At 51.6% G+C, this 18811-nt stretch overlaps 8 non-coding genes across 8 annotated transcripts; all 8 read right to left on the reverse strand.

The window, feature by feature from the left end:
- Positions 1 to 2734: 2734 nt before the first annotated feature.
- Trnak-cuu (transfer RNA lysine (anticodon CUU)) lies at positions 2735 to 2807 on the reverse strand. The gene has a single exon. It is a non-coding gene; the product is annotated as a tRNA-Lys (tRNA).
- Positions 2808 to 3259: 452 nt separating this feature from the next.
- On the reverse strand, positions 3260 to 3332 carry Trnar-ucg (transfer RNA arginine (anticodon UCG)). Its single transcript has one exon. It is a non-coding gene; the product is annotated as a tRNA-Arg (tRNA).
- A 938-nt stretch (positions 3333 to 4270) lies between these two features.
- Positions 4271 to 4347, reverse strand: Trnak-cuu (transfer RNA lysine (anticodon CUU)). Its single transcript has one exon. It is a non-coding gene; the product is annotated as a tRNA-Lys (tRNA).
- Positions 4348 to 11358: 7011 nt separating this feature from the next.
- Positions 11359 to 11431, reverse strand: Trnak-cuu (transfer RNA lysine (anticodon CUU)). Its single transcript has one exon. It is a non-coding gene; the product is annotated as a tRNA-Lys (tRNA).
- A 452-nt stretch (positions 11432 to 11883) lies between these two features.
- Positions 11884 to 11956, reverse strand: Trnar-ucg (transfer RNA arginine (anticodon UCG)). The gene has a single exon. It is a non-coding gene; the product is annotated as a tRNA-Arg (tRNA).
- A 937-nt stretch (positions 11957 to 12893) lies between these two features.
- Trnak-cuu (transfer RNA lysine (anticodon CUU)) lies at positions 12894 to 12970 on the reverse strand. The gene has a single exon. It is a non-coding gene; the product is annotated as a tRNA-Lys (tRNA).
- A 448-nt stretch (positions 12971 to 13418) lies between these two features.
- Trnar-ucg (transfer RNA arginine (anticodon UCG)) lies at positions 13419 to 13491 on the reverse strand. Its single transcript has one exon. It is a non-coding gene; the product is annotated as a tRNA-Arg (tRNA).
- A 1442-nt stretch (positions 13492 to 14933) lies between these two features.
- Trnar-ucg (transfer RNA arginine (anticodon UCG)) lies at positions 14934 to 15006 on the reverse strand. The gene has a single exon. It is a non-coding gene; the product is annotated as a tRNA-Arg (tRNA).
- Between the last annotated feature and the right edge of the window lie 3805 nt (positions 15007 to 18811).

Genomic DNA, 18811 nt, shown 5'->3' on the forward strand with positions numbered 1-18811 from the left:
GTTCACCAGACGTACTGTACCAATCGTGAGTGCGACCCCCCGGGCCGACGGTAAATAGGAGACATCAGTGGCCATTATCCCTTCCCGCAGTAGAATCGCCGTACCTCCGCCGCCCACATCTGCAGGCATAGTGTAGGCGTCATATCCGTAGGCATCGAGACAGAGTCCTGATCGGACTTCTTGAAGGAAAACAACGTCCAGATCCGCAGCGCGTAACGTATCCTTCAGCATACGGGTCTTGACATCAGATGTAATGCCATTGACGTTGATCGTGGCGAGGCGGTATGCCTGGTCCATCAAGTCTCGGGAGGTGACCATGGTATGACAGGAGGGCAGTAGTCGTGACGTGGAGCGCCGGTCTTGCGAAGTGCTAGGCAGCGACGAGAGGTGCTCATGCCGTCCTAGGCGTCTGTCGCCGGCCGCGTAGACGCTGCCATCGGCATCGGTGCATCGTCTTGGTTCTGAAACGCATCCTGCAACTCCATTTCCTGCGCCCAGTCGCCCAGGGACGTTGACACCACTGGATCTCGAGAGGCAGACGGAGGCAAGGGTGCATCCCCGGTGTCGGAGCTGCGGTGATCTCCCGCATCCCCATGTGGTCCAGACCCAGCGGTAGTGGGAGACGACGTCGAACCGTGTGAGACGGTAGGGTCGCCCGTGTCGGCGCGGTGGAGCGGTTGAGGCACCTCGTCCTCCAGCGGTGTCGCCTCGGGCTGTTCTACGTCGTCGGTTGTCTTGCGCCGCTTCTTATGACGCTTGGGTGATTTCTGCTTACGCTGACGCGCCTCTGTTTCCGACGTAGGGCAAGGGGAGGACGCTGCATCCTGTGCTTCAACTTCCATCGCACCGTCGGCGAGCCGTTGTGACGGTGCGCCGGGGTCCGACGAAAGGACATCAGTAGCATCAGCACTGAAAGACGCTTGGGGCTCCGTGGAAGCTACTGCAGGGTCCTCCAAAGCTCGCACCAATACAGTGGGGTCGTCATATACAGCTGGCGTCTCCCGTCTCGCCGCCGCAACATACGTAATCGGCAGAGAGGTCGGTGTCGACGGACGAATCTGGTCGGTCGAGGGTGTCTGCGCGAGACGGCGTTGCAGGCATTCGGTACGCATGTGTCCCGTCTGGCCACAACCGGAGCAGGTTCTCGGCTGACCGTCGTAAATAATTATTGCCCTGCAACCAGCGATCGTGAGATACGAAGGAATATGGCGATGCAGGTCAATACGGACTTGTCGCACCCCGTTAAGGACAGGGTAGGTGTCGAAGGTCTTCCATTTTTCGGCCGTGTGGCTGAGAACTGTTCCATAGGGTCGAAGAGCAAGGGTGACCAAATCCGCTGGAACTTCAAAAGGGAGCTCAAACACGCGCACATTTTGGATTCCCAATCCAGCACGTTCAAGCGTCACCACACCCACGTTTCTGTCTGAGTGGCAGAACCGATAACCTGCCGTCGAGCGTCTGAGAAGTTTGTCACATGCTTCGTCGTCAGTGAACTTAAGATATACGACGCTGGAGACAATAGATAAGTGGATACCGATCAGCTCGTTAGGATCAACATGTACCACATCGCGTAAAAAACGCTCTACTTCGTGGGCCTTGGGTCTAGGGTACGTAGTGTCGAACTGCAGCTTGATCGTGGCTTTCCGATACGAAAGAGCCATCGTGTGCAGGAACGTGACGGCAATACGTAACACTAGCGCGTCGGCGCGGTAAACAACAATACACCTGGACACGCGACACGGAGCGGCCGGGGCGTACTGCACCGCTCCACAGCCAAAGGCCGACTGGATCCATTAGGCCACACGGTCACTGACGACCAAGTATAACTTATATACGACTCATTTCGAAACGCTCACACCCCCTGAGGAATTGTGTTTTCGTTCCACACAGCCGCTGCCCCTTACTCTTCCCCACCCATTCGTTACATTCAACCTTTTACGAGACCGACCAAACATAGACAGGAAAACAAGACCACACACTTGGCGCATTCGGAATCGATGGCAGGGTGTTCCTCGCCGCATTTGCTACGATGGCCATTTGCTACTTCTGCAGAAGCGGCGGCGGCGGCGACGACGACGACGACGACGACGACGACGACGACGACCGCGAGAGGCTCTGAGATTTGTGAGAAATACATCTATAAAATGTAATTCAGACTGCCTCGTCTCACCTTATGCTATACCGCTTTGGCAAATGCTTCATCTGCGCCATTCGCCTTAATCACATCTGAGAGTAATTCTTAATAATACGCCTGTCGCTAATTGTTCCTCATCACAGATACTGCTTTCTATACGGCCACGATGCGCAACTGATTTCCAAGATTCGTCTTCCTCCTGTGAGGATGGAACTCACGATCCCTGGTTTACTAGACCAATGCTCTACCACTGAGCTAAACAGGCGCCGCCTAGCGGCACTTTTGCGTACTTCGTCCGTACGGTCGTCTGAATCATCAGACTTCAGCTGACAACACTTCATATTTTCGACTAATATTTGCAGCTATGGCGACCCATTACTGCTTGGCTACACATCTGACACGTAGCCGTGTTCTTTCCAACCAAAACCACTTGCACTTCAGAACATGACTTTCACACATGTCTACAAAATCACCTTCAATTCAAATAGAGTTTTCTAGCGACTGATGGAGACGTAGGCAAATTTTAAAGTTGCTATTTCCATTACATCACGTTAATCAGAAAATCGGTTATTTACTTCTGCAGCGGAAAAAATTCCGTTCCGCCCAGCGTAGGGCTCGAACCCACGACCCTGTGAATAAGAGTCTCATGCTCTACCGACTGAGCTAGCCGTGCTGCCTCGTTGGGTACCTGCTGGGCAGCAGATCACACAGTAATCGTTTGGGTTGGGTGGTCCCATACAGAATCTCTCCATGCTTCCTAATGTTTTCCTAACGTCACACTCGTCACGTACTTCACTTTTATTTCATAATCATTTCTGAGAGGTAAAGGAATTGCATGACAATCTGCAGAGCTAGCGGCGTCAAAATTAACACACATACTTGATGTGACTCAAAAGCCGAACGAGTTACTTTCCGACGTTGTTTTAGATGTGCAAGTGCCAGTCACACCTCGCGGTGAGGCCACTCTGCCGTTCATTTCGCTAGTTAACACCTGTCTTGTTGTGTGTGTTTCAAGCTCAAGACCATCTCCAAGCACAAAATGCTCAACGGCAACATTCAGACGGTTTCGTACTGCTCAATTGCTACATTAAAAAGATATGTTTCTTTTTCAGAAATGGAAAAACACGACCGTGACAGGATTCGAACCTGCAATCTTCGGATCCGAAGGCCGACGCCTTATCCATTAGGCCACACGGTCACTGACGACCAAGTATAACTTATATACGACTCATTTCGAAACGCTCACACCCCCTGAGGAATTGTGTTTTCGTTCCACACAGCCGCTGCCCCTTACTCTTCCCCACCCATTCGTTACATTCAACCTTTTACGAGACCGACCAAACATAGACAGGAAAACAAGACCACACACTTGGCGCATTCGGAATCGATGGCAGGGTGTTCCTCGCCGCATTTGCTACGATGGCCATTTGCTACTTCTGCAGAAGCGGCGGCGGCGACGACGACGACGACGACGACGACGACGACGACGACGACGACGACGACGACCGCGAGAGGCTCTGAGATTTGTGAGAAATACATCTATAAAATGTAATTCAGACTGCCTCGTCCAACCTTATGCCGCACCGCTTTGGCAAATGCTTTATCTGCGCCATTCGCCTTAATCACATCTGAGAGTAATTCTTAATAATACTCCTGTCGCTAATTGTTCCTCATCACAGATACTGTTTGCTATACGGCCACGATGCGCAACTGATTTCCAAAATTCGTCTTCCTCCTGTGAGGATGGAACTCACGACCCCTGGTTTACTAGACCAATGCTCTACCACTGACCTAAACAGGCGCCGCCTAGCGGCACTTTTGCGTACTTCGTCCGTACGGTTGTCTGAATCATCAGACTTCAGCTGACAACACTTCATATTTTCGACTAATATTTGCAGCAATGGCGACCCATTACTGCTTGGCTACACATCTGACACGTAGCCGTGTTCTCTCCAACCAAAACCACTTGCACTTCAGAACATGACTTTCACACATGTCTACAAAATCACCTTCACTTCAAATACAGTTTTCTTGCGACTGATGGAGACGTAGGCAAATTTATAGTTGCTATTTCCATTACATCACGTTAATCAGAAAATCGGTAATTTACATCTGCAGCGGAAAGAAATTCCGTTCCGGCCAGCGTAGGGCTCGAACCCACGACCCTGTGAATAAGAGTCTCATGCTCTACCGACTGAGCTAGCCGTGCTGCCTCGTTGGATACCTGATTGGCATCAGATCACACAGTAATCGTTTGGGTTGGGTGGTCCCATACAGAATCTCTCCATGCTTCCTAATGTTTTCCTAACGTCACACTCGTCACGTACTTCACTTTTATTTCATAATCATTTCTGAGAGGTAAAGGAATTGCATGACAATCTGCAGAGCTAGCGGCGTCAAAATTAACACACATACTTGATGTGACTCAAAAGCCGAACGAGTTACTTTCCGACGTTGTTTTAGATGTGCAAGTGCCAGTCACACCTCGCGGTGAGGCCACTCTGCCGTTCATTTCGCTAGTTAACACCTGTCTTGTTGTGTGTGTTTCAGGTTCAAGACCATCTCCAAGCACAAAATGCTCGACGGCAACATTCAGACGGTTTCGTACTGCTCAATTGCTACATTAAAAAGATATGTTTCTTTTTCAGAAATGGAAAAACACGACCGTGACAGGATTCGAACCTGCAATCTTCGGATCCGAAGTCCGACGCCTTATCCATTTTTTTTTTTTAGACGTTTTGATTATGAATCAAAGACGCTACCCCCCTTTTTTTTTATTTAAATGGACCGAGACTCGAACTCGGGACCCCCGCCCTTCGCGGGCAAGTACTCTACCAATTTTTTTTTTTATTATTATTTCTAATTTAAGACGCTACCCTTTTTTTTCATAACAATTAAGCTCAAATTTTACACTTCAAATGGAAAATAAAAGTATTACAAAAAAAGAAAAGAAAAAATCAGTCTGTGCATAAAATAACCTCCCATCTTTTTGGTTACTTTCATGGAAATTGCGATGACAAAGCCACAAAACTGAAGTTGTACTAAGGCACTTATGCAAATAACATGTACAGAAATATGTCAATGAATACTTAAAGAAAATGGTGTTTCTACACACACTAATTATTAAGCTCAACAAAAATATAATCACAGCCTACAATGCTTATTTCACAAACTACTAACTACATTTTTTTTTTGATAATGCATAAAAAAAAACAACACAGCCATGCGCAAAAAGTTGCCAATAAAGTGAACTAAAAAGGGCCATCTTGCTCGCCGCGGTCACATTGCTAGGCGGGCGGCCAGGAACGGGCGGTCGTCATTGCATTGGACATCACCAGCCACCAATCGTTGGAGCGCCCGGGGCCGCTGCACACAGTCAGAGACTGTTTCTGTTACCATAGGGGAATCGTGGAAAGATCACATCTACAAGTTAATGTCTTCTCACACCCGGCACACCCCAGCTGGGTGGAGGGTCCATGAATGACGAACCCAAATAGTTCGCAAAAAGGTTCCGGTAATCCTGTCTGTTCGTTAAGACCAGAAACTCGTCGATCATATAGTACCATAAATCGAGGACGTCTTTGTCTCCATCGCGGTATATGTAGTGTATCGCCATTCCTCGTACCCAATTAACCGCATTCATCCGGGTCACAGGGAAATAGACAGCGTCGGGATGAAAGAGTTCTTGGGGTAAAATCGAAACGTAGGGGCGGCGGAGCAGGAAAGCCAGGATCTGGCGGATCAGTTTCCAGCACTCACGCGCGGGGCCACAGTTCAGTCTATGTTCGTCCGTGTCTAACGTCATGCAACGGGGGCACACAGGGTCGTCAATTAGGTGAATGGCATGCAGCCGTTGTCGGGTTGGAAGTTTCTCGTTAACGACCACATACCACGTCGACCGCACGAAAGTAGACAGGAACGGCGCGTGGATGGCTCGCCATACTCGTGGCCAGTCGACCGTAGGGTGGCGCCGTACAATGTCGTTATCCGGAGTCCAGTGCTGGAGAGCACTATAATAAGTCTTCGCTGTCGGATTCCGTGTCTCCGATATAACTCGCAACACATAGCTATGCTCTACGAAAAACGTTCTAATGTGTGACAGCGAGGGCGATAAATGTCCAACTGGTACCGGTGGGTACAGCGTACGTGGGGCCATTTCTTCAATCAGTAGGCCTGGGAGACTGGCTGTTGGTGAAAGCCAGAGTCGCCTCATGGAACGGAGATACAGTGCCAGCGCTCTGTGCTTGACGTGAGTGAGTCCAACACCGCCTTTGTCGAAGGGTAAAGTAAGCGTAACAAAACGGATCTTGAAAACAGCACCATTGTTCACCACGTGTCCAAACACTGCCTGTATCCTGGAAGCCATCGTGTCCGTTATCGGCAGTACATGGGCGTAATGGTTAAGGTGAGAAGCCATGTACACATTAACGTATTGGGCGCGTTGCAAAATGTTCAATGATCTGAATTTATTGAGACGAGCCTCTAAACGGAGTCGTCGTAAGACCATACGATACGTAAAGGCCGCCGTGCGTTGTATTTGTCGATGGAGTGATATCCCTAAACACTTGAGCATCGGGACCTTTGTCAGAGGTACGGCCAGACCTGCAGGCATTCCTCGTCCTACCTCCATGTAGCGTGATTTCCGAAGGTTGAGCACACTGCCTGCCACCGCCCCATACTGGTGGAGCCAGGAAAACGCCGTGTGTATTTCGTCACCAGACCGTGCTAAGAACATCACATCGTCGGCGTATGCACCACATCGAAAGGTTACGGAACGGAGGGTAAGTCCTTCTAAGCGTCGCCGTAGTCCGTGAAGAGCTGGTTCGAGGGCAACGGCGAAGAGCATGGCAGAAAGAGGACAACCCTGCCGGACGGACCTGTTGACACGGACGGGGGCGGACCGACAGCCGTTGATCATAATCCTCGTGACAGCCCCATGGATCAATCGAAGCACAACAGACGTCGTCAGGCGCGGGACACCGATGTGTTCCATAACAGCACGCAGGAAACCATGGTTAACGCGGTCGAAAGCATGGTCGAAGTCCAGCGCAACAAGAGCGCCTTGGAGGCGGCAAGTTTGCATGAGCGCCACCACGTCTCTATAGGTGCTTAAAGTCGTAAACACATTAGTGTCGCCCCCGAGGCAGGTTTGATCAGTGTGAATGGCCGCCATTACCGTAGGTTTGAGCCTCTCACGGAGCATGCGTGTCAACAGCTTATAGTCAGTGTTTAGCATTGTCAACGGGCGAAAATCAAGAGGGCGACGGCCTCCGCCGGGTTTGGGCACAGGGATCAAGAGACCCTCAGTAAAGTCAGATGGTACCTGAAAATCGGCGTCCAGGAGTTCACTGTACATCCTGACCCACATTGGGCCCATGAGATCAAAGAACCGCTTGTAAAATTCAAGAGGGAGGCCGTCAGGGCCAGGCGTTTTGTTGGGAGAGCCACGCAACAGAGCCTCTCGCAGTTCTTCCAAAGTCACCGCCGACAAGAGCGTAGCATCATCTTGTAGGTTCCGAGAGACTGGTAGGTCAGATAGGACTTCCCTGACCCCTACATTCATGTGGGACTCCCTCTCGTAAAGAAGTTGATATGACTGTGTGAACGCTCGGACGATATCCATTTGTGCGTCAACGCGTCGCCCGTCCTCCGTCTCAACCTCGGTAATGAGCTGCCTCTTGCGTCTTCGGCGTTCTTGAATGATATGGTGGAGGGAAGGTCGTTCACCACGAACATCATCAGTCGTCCTCGCTCGCACCCGCACACCCGCAAGACGTACGGCGTTGATACGAAGCAATTGTGCCTTGACGCGTTGTACTGCTGATTGTCGCTCTGGCGACGGCGGTTGTACAGCCAGTTCGCGGAGCGCAGCATAGTAAAAATCAGTAGTCGCAGTATACCAGCGCGCTCGGTCGCGTCCATAGCTGACTAATGTTCGGCACAGTGCGGGTTTTGCACACCGTAACCACCATTGAAGTACAGAACGGTAGGCGGGTAAACGCCGGTGGCAATTGCTCCATGTGGACTCGACTGCGCGTCTGCAATGTATCTCATCAAGAAGAGCCACATTGAGGCGCCACGGACCCCTACTTCAGCGGACGCGCTGGCGGGGAAGGGTGAGAGTACACACATATGCGAGGTGATCCGTGAACGCTGCCGGCCACATCTCAGCGTCGACAACGGCCGATCGTAGGCCGCGGGTGACGTAGACTCGATCCAAACGGCTCGCGGAGTGACTAGTAAAGTAGGTGTGTGCTCGACGGTCGCCGTGTTGGATGATCCAGGTGTCCAACAAGGCCAAGTCCTGTACAAGTGCCTGGAGTGCCGGGCAGGTGGTATAGTGTGGCTCCTGGTCGGATGGGCGGAGCACACAATTAAAATCGCCGCCTACTACCAAGTGGTCGGTATTGCCCTGGAAGAGCGGGGCTATATCTTCGGCAAAAAAGGTGCGCCGTTCTCTCCTTTTGCCGGTGCCTGAAGGAGCATATAAGTTCACCAGACGTACTGTACCAATCGTGAGTGCGACCCCCCGGGCCGACGGTAAATAGGAGACATCAGTGGCCATTATCCCTTCCCGCAGTAGAATCGCCGTACCTCCGCCGCCCACATCTGCAGGCATAGTGTAGGCGTCATATCCGTAGGCATCGAGACAGAGTCCTGATCGGACTTCTTGAAGGAAAACAACGTCCAGATCCGCAGCGCGTAACGTATCCTTCAGCATACGGGTCTTGACATCAGATGTAATGCCATTGACGTTGATCGTGGCGAGGCGGTATGCCTGGTCCATCAAGTCTCGGGAGGTGACCATGGTATGACAGGAGGGCAGTAGTCGTGACGTGGAGCGCCGGTCTTGCGAAGTGCTAGGCAGCGACGAGAGGTGCTCATGCCGTCCTAGGCGTCTGTCGCCGGCCGCGTAGACGCTGCCATCGGCATCGGTGCATCGTCTTGGTTCTGAAACGCATCCTGCAACTCCATTTCCTGCGCCCAGTCGCCCAGGGACGTTGACACCACTGGATCTCGAGAGGCAGACGGAGGCAAGGGTGCATCCCCGGTGTCGGAGCTGCGGTGATCTCCCGCATCCCCATGTGGTCCAGACCCAGCGGTAGTGGGAGACGACGTCGAACCGTGTGAGACGGTAGGGTCGCCCGTGTCGGCGCGGTGGAGCGGTTGAGGCACCTCGTCATCCAGCGGTGTCGCCTCGGGCTGTTCTACGTCGTCGGTTGTCTTGCGCCGCTTCTTATGACGCTTGGGTGATTTCTGCTTACGCTGACGCGCCTCTGTTTCCGACGTAGGGCAAGGGGAGGACGCTGCATCCTGTGCTTCAACTTCCATCGCACCGTCGGCGAGCCGTTGTGACGGTGCGCCGGGGTCTGACGAAAGGACATCAGTAGCATCAGCACTGAAAGACGCTTGGGGCTCCGTGGAAGCTACTGCAGGGTCCTCCAAAGCTCGCACCAATACAGTGGGGTCGTCATATACAGCTGGCGTCTCCCGTCTCGCCGCCGCAACATACGTAATCGGCAGAGAGGTCGGTGTCGACGGACGAATCTGGTCGGTCGAGGGTGTCTGCGCGAGACGGCGTTGCAGGCATTCGGTACGCATGTGTCCCGTCTGGCCACAACCGGAGCAGGTTCTCGGCTGACCGTCGTAAATAATTATTGCCCTGCAACCAGCGATCGTGAGATACGAAGGAATATGGCGATGCAGGTCAATACGGACTTGTCGCACCCCGTTAAGGACAGGGTAGGTGTCGAAGGTCTTCCATTTTTCGGCCGTGTGGCTGAGAACTGTTCCATAGGGTCGAAGAGCAAGGGTGACCAAATCCGCTGGAACTTCAAAAGGGAGCTCAAACACGCGCACATTTTGGATTCCCAATCCAGCACGTTCAAGCGTCACCACACCCACGTTTCCGTCTGAGTGGCAGAACCGATAACCTGCCGTCGAGCGTCTGAGAAGTTTGTCACATGCTTCGTCGTCAGTGAACTTAAGATATACGACGCTGGAGACAATAGATAAGTGGATACCGATCAGCTCGTTAGGATCAACATGTACCACATCGCGTAAAAAACGCTCTACTTCGTGGGCCTTGGGTCTAGGGTACGTAGTGTCGAACTGCAGCTTGATCGTGGCTTTCCGATACGAAAGAGCCATCGTGTGCAGGAACGTGACGGCAATACGTAACACTAGCGCGTCGGCGCGGTAAACAACAATACACCTGGACACGCGACACGGAGCGGCCGGGGCGTACTGCACCGCTCCACAGCCAAAGGCCGACTGGATCCATTAGGCCACACGGTCACTGACGACCAAGTATAACTTATATACGACTCATTTCGAAACGCTCACACCCCCTGAGGAATTGTGTTTTCGTTCCACACAGCCGCTGCCCCTTACTCTTCCCCACCCATTCGTTACATTCAACCTTTTACGAGACCGACCAAACATAGACAGGAAAACAAGACCACACACTTGGCGCATTCGGAATCGATGGCAGGGTGTTCCTCGCCGCATTTGCTACGATGGCCATTTGCTACTTCTGCAGAAGCGGCGGCGGCGGCGACGACGACGACGACGACGACGACGACGACGACGACCGCGAGAGGCTCTGAGATTTGTGAGAAATACATCTATAAAATGTAATTCAGACTGCCTCGTCTCACCTTATGCTATACCGCTTTGGCAAATGCTTCATCTGCGCCATTCGCCTTAATCACATCTGAGAGTAATTCTTAATAATACGCCTGTCGCTAATTGTTCCTCATCACAGATACTGCTTTCTATACGGCCACGATGCGCAACTGATTTCCAAGATTCGTCTTCCTCCTGTGAGGATGGAACTCACGACCCCTGGTTTACTAGACCAATGCTCTACCACTGAGCTAAACAGGCGCCGCCTAGCGGCACTTTTGCGTACTTCGTCCGTACGGTCGTCTGAATCATCAGACTTCAGCTGACAACACTTCATATTTTCGACTAATATTTGCAGCTATGGCGACCCATTACTGCTTGGCTACACATCTGACACGTAGCCGTGTTCTTTCCAACCAAAACCACTTGCACTTCAGAACATGACTTTCACACATGTCTACAAAATCACCTTCAATTCAAATAGAGTTTTCTAGCGACTGATGGAGACGTAGGCAAATTTTAAAGTTGCTATTTCCATTACATCACGTTAATCAGAAAATCGGTTATTTACTTCTGCAGCGGAAAAAATTCCGTTCCGCCCAGCGTAGGGCTCGAACCCACGACCCTGTGAATAAGAGTCTCATGCTCTACCGACTGAGCTAGCCGTGCTGCCTCGTTGGGTACCTGCTGGGCAGCAGATCACACAGTAATCGTTTGGGTTGGGTGGTCCCATACAGAATCTCTCCATGCTTCCTAATGTTTTCCTAACGTCACACTCGTCACGTACTTCACTTTTATTTCATAATCATTTCTGAGAGGTAAAGGAATTGCATGACAATCTGCAGAGCTAGCGGCGTCAAAATTAACACACATACTTGATGTGACTCAAAAGCCGAACGAGTTACTTTCCGACGTTGTTTTAGATGTGCAAGTGCCAGTCACACCTCGCGGTGAGGCCACTCTGCCGTTCATTTCGCTAGTTAACACCTGTCTTGTTGTGTGTGTTTCAAGCTCAAGACCATCTCCAAGCACAAAATGCTCAACGGCAACATTCAGACGGTTTCGTACTGCTCAATTGCTACATTAAAAAGATATGTTTCTTTTTCAGAAATGGAAAAACACGACCGTGACAGGATTCGAACCTGCAATCTTCGGATCCGAAGGCCGACGCCTTATCCATTAGGCCACACGGTCACTGACGACCAAGTATAACTTATATACGACTCATTTCGAAACGCTCACACCCCCTGAGGAATTGTGTTTTCGTTCCACACAGCCGCTGCCCCTTACTCTTCCCCACCCATTCGTTACATTCAACCTTTTACGAGACCGACCAAACATAGACAGGAAAACAAGACCACACACTTGGCGCATTCGGAATCGATGGCAGGGTGTTCCTCGCCGCATTTGCTACGATGGCCATTTGCTACTTCTGCAGAAGCGGCGGCGGCGACGACGACGACGACGACGACGACGACGACGACGACGACGACGACGACGACCGCGAGAGGCTCTGAGATTTGTGAGAAATACATCTATAAAATGTAATTCAGACTGCTCGTCCAACCTTATGCCGCACCGCTTTGGCAAATGCTTTATCTGCGTCATTCGCCTTAATCACATCTGAGAGTAATTCTTAATAATACTCCTGTCGCTAATTGTTCCTCATCACAGATACTGTTTGCTATACGGCCACGATGCGCAACTGATTTCCAAAATTCGTCTTCCTCCTGTGAGGATGGAACTCACGACCCCTGGTTTACTAGACCAATGCTCTACCACTGACCTAAACAGGCGCCGCCTAGCGGCACTTTTGCGTACTTCGTCCGTACGGTTGTCTGAATCATCAGACTTCAGCTGACAACACTTCATATTTTCGACTAATATTTGCAGCAATGGCGACCCATTACTGCTTGGCTACACATCTGACACGTAGCCGTGTTCTCTCCAACCAAAACCACTTGCACTTCAGAACATGACTTTCACACATGTCTACAAAATCACCTTCACTTCAAATACAGTTTTCTTGCGACTGATGGAGACGTAGGCAAATTTATAGTTGCTATTTCCATTACATCACGTTAATCAGAAAATCGGTAATTTACATCTGCAGCGGAAAAAAATTCCGTTCCGGCCAGCGTAGGGCTCGAACCCACGACCCTGTGAATAAGAGTCTCATGCTCTACCGACTGAGCTAGCCGTGCTGCCTCGTTGGATACCTGATTGGCATCAGATCACACAGTAATCGTTTGGGTTGGGTGGTCCCATACAGAATCTCTCCATGCTTCCTAATGTTTTCCTAACGTCACACTCGTCACGTACTTCACTTTTATTTCATAATCATTTCTGAGAGGTAAAGGAATTGCATGACAATCTGCAGAGCTAGCGGCGTCAAAATTAACACACATACTTGATGTGACTCAAAAGCCGAACGAGTTACTTTCCGACGTTGTTTTAGATGTGCAAGTGCCAGTCAAAACTCGCGGTGAGGGCACTCTGCCGACCATTTCGCTAGTTAACACCGGTCTTGTTGTGTGTGTTTCAGGTTCAAGACCATCTCCAAGTACAAAATGGTCAACAGCAACATTCAGACGGTTTCGTACTGCTCAATTGCTACATTAAAACGGTATGTTTCTTTTTCAGAAATGGAAAAACACGACCGTGACAGGATTCGAACCTGCAATCTTCGCATCCGAAGTCCGACGCCTTATCCATTAGGCCACACGGTCACTGACGACCAAGTATAACTTATATACGACTCATTTCGAAACGCTCACACCCCCTGAGGAATTGTGTTTTCGTTCCACACAGCCGTTGCCCCTTACTCTTTTCCACCCATTCGTTACATTCAACCTCTTACGAGACCGACAAAACATACACAGGAAGAGAAGGCCACACACTTTGCGCATTCGGAATCGATGGCAGGGTGTCCCTCGCCGCATTTGCTACGCTGGCCATTTGCTACTTCTGCAGAAGCGGCGGCGGCGACGACGACGACGACGACGACGACGACGACCGCGAGAGGCTCTGAGATTTGTGAGAAATACATCTATAAAATGTAATTCAGACTGCCTCGTCTCACCTTATGCTATACCGCTTTGGCAAATGCTTCATCTGCGCCATTCGCCTTAATCACATCTGAGAGTAATTCTTAATAATACGCCTGTCGCTAATTGTTCCTCATCACAAATACTGTTTGCTATACGGCCACGATGCGCAACTGATTTCCAAGATTCGTCTTCCTCCTGTGAGGATGGAACTCACGACCCCTGGTTTACTAGACCAATGCTCTACCACTGAGCTAAACAGGCGCCGCCTAGCGGCACTTTTGCGTACTTCGTCCGTACGGTCGTCTGAATCATCAGACTTCAGCTGACAACACTTCATATTTTCGACTAATATTTGCAGCAATGGCGACCCATTACTGCTTGGCTACACATCTGACACGTAGCCGTGTTCTCTCCAACCAAAACCACTTGCACTTCAGAACATGACTTTCACACATGTCTACAAAATCACCTTCACTTCAAATACAGTTTTCTTGCGACTGATGGAGACGTAGGCAAATTTATAGTTGCTATTTCCATTACATCACGTTAATCAGAAAATCGGTAATTTACATCTGCAGCGGAAAAAAATTCCGTTCCGGCCAGCGTAGGGCTCGAACCCACGACCCTGTGAATAAGAGTATCATGCTCTACCGACTGAGCTAGCTGTGCTGCCTCGTTGGATACCTGATTGGCAGCAGATCACACAGTAATCGTTTGGGTTGGGTGGTCCCATACAGAATCTCTCCATGCTTCCTAATGTTTTCCTAACGTCACACTCGTCACGTACTTCACTTTTATTTCATAATCATTTCTGAGAGGTAAAGGAATTGCATGACAATCTGCAGAGCTAGCGGCGTCAAAATTAACACACATACTTGATGTGACTCAAAAGCCGAACGAGTTACTTTCCAACGTTGTTTTAGATGTGCAAGTGCCAATCAAAACTCGCGGTGAGGGCACTCTGCCGACCATTTCGCTAGTTAACACCGGTCTTGTTGTGTGTGTTTCAGGTTCAAGACCATCTCCAAGTACAAAATGGTCAACAGCAACATTCAGACGGTTTCGTACTGCTCAATTGCTACATTAAAACGGTATGTTTCTTTTTCAGAAATGGAAAAACACGACCGTGACAGGATTCGAAGCTGCAATCTTCGGATCCGAAGTCCGACGCCTTATCCATTAGGCCACACGATCACTGACGACCAAGTGTAACTTATATACGACCCATTTCGAAACGCTCACACCCCCTGAGGAACTGTGTTTTCGTTCCACACAGCCCCTGCCCCTTACTCTTTTCCACCCATTCGTTACATTCAACCTCTTACGAGACCGACCAAACATACACAGGAAAAGAAGGCCACACACTTTGCGCATTCGGAATCGATGGCAGGGTGTCCCTCGCCGCATTTGTTACGCTGGCCATTTGCTACTTCTGCAGAAGCGGCGGCGGCGACGACGACGACGACGACGACGACGACGACCACCGCGAGAGGCTCTGAGATTTGTGAGAAATACATCTATAAAATGTAATTCAGACTGCCTCGTCTCACCTTATGCTAAACCGCTTTTTTTTTTTTTTTTTCCTTTATTGTGATTTTAATACCTGTGACAAACAGGTAGGCCGGCAGCGGACCAAGTATGCCGCTCTTCGGCCTCAGAGTATACACAGAACAGAGATGAGTGAGATATAAAAACAATCAAGACGGCGGGGTACAAACAGTAGACAAAACAGAGTTAAAACGGAGTCGGTCACGTGCGTAGCACAATGGATAAAAGCGGAGAAACACGGTGCACAAACGCAGATGGCAGATGGCCACACGTGAACCAGCGGAGCACAAACGACGAAACACAAACACACTGCAGGAGAGTCGAGGCACAAACACATGCGATGGTCTTCGGCGTAGGACGATGAAAGTAACTGATGGAAGACAGCAGAGTCGTGGCCTGCCAAGGGGAAAAGGTGTGGGGAAGAGGAGAGAGAGGGGGAGGGGAAGATGCCAGTGGAGGAGAGGGATGGAGGAGAAGGGGGAGGGTAGGGGGAGTGGAAGCCCAAGGAGAAAGGGGAGGGGAGGGAGGGAGAGAAGGGAGAGAGGGTGCCCACAGGAAAAGGAGAGGAGAGGGAAGGTAAGGCTCAAAGTTGGTAGGAGGGGTAGATGGAGGGGAGGAGGGCATCATCAGGGAGGGGGAGTTGACGGAAGCCACCGAGGGAGAGGGTGTGGAGGGTGTAAAGATGGAGAGCAGGTGGGATATAGGAATGCAGGCGCGGCAGCGGGTTGGGGTGGGAGAGGATGGGAGAGACAAGAGGGTGTGGAGGATCAAGCTTGCGGGAGGTGTAGAGGATCCGTAACCGTTCGAGGAAAAGGAGGAGGTGCGGGAAGGGAATCAGGTCATAGAGGATCCGCGTGGGGGAAGGGAGACGGATGCGATAGGCGAGGCGGAGCGCATGGCGTTCTAGGATCTGAATGGACTTGTAGAAGGTAGGAGGGGCAGAGATCCAGGCGGGATGAGCATAGCAAAGGATAGGACGGATGAGGGACTTGTAGGTGTAGAGGATGGTGGAAGGGTCCAGACCCCATGTACGGCCAGAAAGGAGCTTAAGGAGGCGGAGGCGGGAGCGTGCCTTGGCTTGGATCGTCCGGAGATGTGGGTTCCAGGAGAGGCGACGGTCGAGGGTGACACCAAGGTACTTGAGAGTAGGTGTGAGGGTGATGGGACGGCCATAAATAGTAAGATAGAAATCAAGGAGACGGAAGGAACGAGTGGTTTTGCCTACAATGATCGCCTGGGTCTTGGAAGGATTGACCTTGAGCAACCACTGGTTACACCAAGTGGTGAACCGGTCAAGATAGGATTGGAGAAGGTGCTGGGAGCGTTGCAGGGTGGGAGCGAGGGCAAGGAAGGCAGTGTCATCGGCGTACTGGAGAAGGTGTAGGGGAGGTGCAGGTGGAGGCATGTCTGCCGTGTAAAGGAGGTAGAGAAGAGGGGAAAGGACGGAACCTTGGGGCACACCGGCGGAGGGGTAGAAGGTGTAGGAATCAGTGTTGTGGATGGTGACATAGGAAGGACGGTGGGAAAGGAAGGAAGCGACCAGACGGACATAGTTGAGAGGAAGAGCAAAGGTTTGGAGCTTGAAAAGGAGACCGGAATGCCACACACGGTCATATGCGCGTTCGAGGTCGAGGGAAAGGAAGATGGCGGAACGACGGGAATTGAGTTGTTCGGAGAGGAGGTGAGTGAGGTGAAGGAGGAGGTCATCGGCTGAGAAGGACGGCCGAAAGCCACATTGGGTAGGGGGGAGGAGGCGGTGTTGGTGAAGGTGCTTGTGTAGGCGGCGGGTAAGAATGGATTCTAGGACCTTGCTGAAGACCGAGGTAAGGCTGATGGGACGGTAGGAGGAGACAGCGGAAGGCGGTTTGTCGGGCTTGAGGAACATCAGGATCCGGGAGGTTTTCCACAGGTCGGGGTAGTAGCCGGTGGACAGGACCACATTGTAGAGCCTGGCCAATGTGGAGAGGAAGGAGGCAGGAGCTTCACGGAGGTGACGGTAAGTAACACGATCGTGACCGGGAGCAGTGTTGCGTTTAGGGCGAAGTGTAGCAATGATATCTTGAGCGGTGATTGGGGTATTTAGTTCTGTGTGTGTGATGTTGTCCAAGTACTGGAAGCCAGGAGCAAGCGGGGGGACAGAGGTATCAGTTCGATCACGGACATCAGGAAAGAGGGAATAATCGAACTGGGGATCGTCAGGGATGGTAAGGATATCGGAGAGGTAGGAGGCGAAATGGTTGGCCTTACTAAGGGCATCAGGGAAGGGGTGGTCATCATGAAGGAGAGGGTAGTAGGGAGAGGGTTTAGATCCGGTAAGGCGGCGGAAGGCTGACCAGTACTTGGACGAGTTGATAGGTAAGGTGGCATTAAGACGGGTGCATGTCTGTCGCCAGTCCCGGCGTTTCTTTGCCGTGAGTAAGTTCCTGATGTGTCGCTGTAGTTGCCGGTGGCGTCGTAGTGTGTCCTGGTCACGTGTGTGAAGGAAGGCACGGTAGAGCCGGCGGGATTCACGCAGGAGAAGGACGGCCTGTGGGGGTAAGGTGGGGCGGTGCGGATGAATGGCAATGGTAGGGACGTGGGCCTCCACGGCCTCAGACAAGGTCTGCTGGAGAAAGGAGGCAGCACGGGTAACGTCGTCAGGTTGGTGGTAGGTGAGGGGGTGGCTATCGACCTGGAGAGCAAGGGAGTCCCGGTAGGCATTCCAGTTGGCACGGGAGTAGTCATGGACATATTTCGGGGGAGGGTCATGGCGCGGGTCGGGACGGGGGCGACGACCGTCTGATACAGTGAGGAGGACAGGGAGATGGTCACTGCCAATGGGATCAAGGACGTCCACCGCTATGCGGCCAAGCAGGGTGGGGGAGGCTAGGACGACATCGGGAGTGGTATTGGATTCAGGGCGGGTGTGTTGGGGAATTGGAAGGACGTCGCCTTGGAGGGTGGCAAGGAACCGATGCCACCGCCGTAACTGGGCGGCAGAACGACTATGGATGTTAAGGTCGGCGGCGATCACGTAGGAGGAGAAGGTACGGTCGATGTGGGAAAGGAAGTCGAAAGGAATAGGTGCAGCGGGGCGGACATAGATGGTGGCACAGGTAAGGGTAAGGCCGGGGAAGAAGAGACTAAGGATCAAGTGTTCTGTGGGGTCAGGAAGGAGGGGTTGGAGCCGGACAGGGATCTGGCGGTGGTGGCCAATGGCAACTCCGCCACGCACTATCTGGAGTGGATTGTCAGACCGGTGAAGGAGGTAGGGCGAGGTGTGGACGGTGTGGTGGGGCTGAAGAAAGGTTTCGTTCAGAAGGAAGGCATCCACACGGTGGGTCGTAAGGGTATGCATAAGGAGGTGCTTGTTGGTGGGAAGGGAGCGGATGTTATTGAACAGGATACGGTGCTGTCGTGCCATAATGGGAATTTAAACGAAGGTGTCGAGACGGGAGAAGGTGAAATGGGC

Source organism: Schistocerca gregaria, unplaced genomic scaffold (assembly GCF_023897955.1).
Source record: "Schistocerca gregaria isolate iqSchGreg1 unplaced genomic scaffold, iqSchGreg1.2 ptg000180l, whole genome shotgun sequence".
NCBI classification, from domain to species: domain Eukaryota; kingdom Metazoa; phylum Arthropoda; class Insecta; order Orthoptera; family Acrididae; genus Schistocerca; species Schistocerca gregaria.